At 46.9% G+C, this 801-nt stretch overlaps 1 protein-coding gene across 1 annotated transcript in view; it reads right to left on the bottom strand.

Annotated features, from left to right (window-relative positions):
- The window catches only part of HECW1 (HECT, C2 and WW domain containing E3 ubiquitin protein ligase 1), a gene marked incomplete at its 5' end in the record, with an annotated part of 85,786 nt that overhangs the window by 26,787 nt on the left and 58,198 nt on the right, over positions 1–801 (bottom strand).

Raw genomic sequence — 801 nt, forward strand, 5'->3', positions numbered from 1 at the left:
TCGCCTGTGCCCCATGCCACCACCCGAAACACTATGCTGGGCCTTGAAAAGCAAGTCCTACGGCAACATGGCACCCCAGAAAGAATTGAGTCAGACAACAGGACTCATTTCCGAAACACCCTCATAGACACCTGGGCCAAAGAGCACGGCATTGAGTGGGTCTATCACATCCCCCATCATGCACCAACCTCCAGAAAAATCAAACCATACAATGGACTGCTAAAGACTACACTGAGGGCAATGGGTGGTGGGACTTTCAAGCATTGGGATACACATTTAGCAAAAGCCACCTGGTTAGTCAACACTAGGAGATCTGCCAATCGAGCTGGCCCTGCCCAATCAACACCCGTACGTACTGTAGATGGAGATAAAGTCCCTGTAGTGCACATAAAAAAATATGCTGGGGAAGACAGTCTGGGTTACTCCTGCCTCGGGCAAAGGCAAACCCATTTGTGGGATTGCTTTTGCTCAAGGACCTGGATGCGCTTGGTGGGTAATGCAGAAGGATGGGGAAGTCCAGTGTGTACCTCAAGAGGATTTGATTTTGCATGAGAATAAGCAATAATTTGAATTCTATGATGTTAATTGCTATATAACACTATATGTCATTACTACTATGGTTGCTATATACCATATCAACGGTATTGCAGTAAGAATCACCCAAATTAATGAAGAACGAACTCCGATGAAACCGAGCAAAGTGCAGTGATGACAGAACTGGACAAGTGCAGCAGTGATGGAACCAGAACTGGCTTCAGCACGCAAGAGTCCAACACCACACACCATCTCTCCTGCCCTGAA

Source organism: Fulmarus glacialis, unplaced genomic scaffold (assembly GCF_000690835.1).
Source record: "Fulmarus glacialis isolate BGI_N327 unplaced genomic scaffold, ASM69083v1 scaffold4757, whole genome shotgun sequence".
Lineage (NCBI taxonomy): Eukaryota > Metazoa > Chordata > Aves > Procellariiformes > Procellariidae > Fulmarus > Fulmarus glacialis.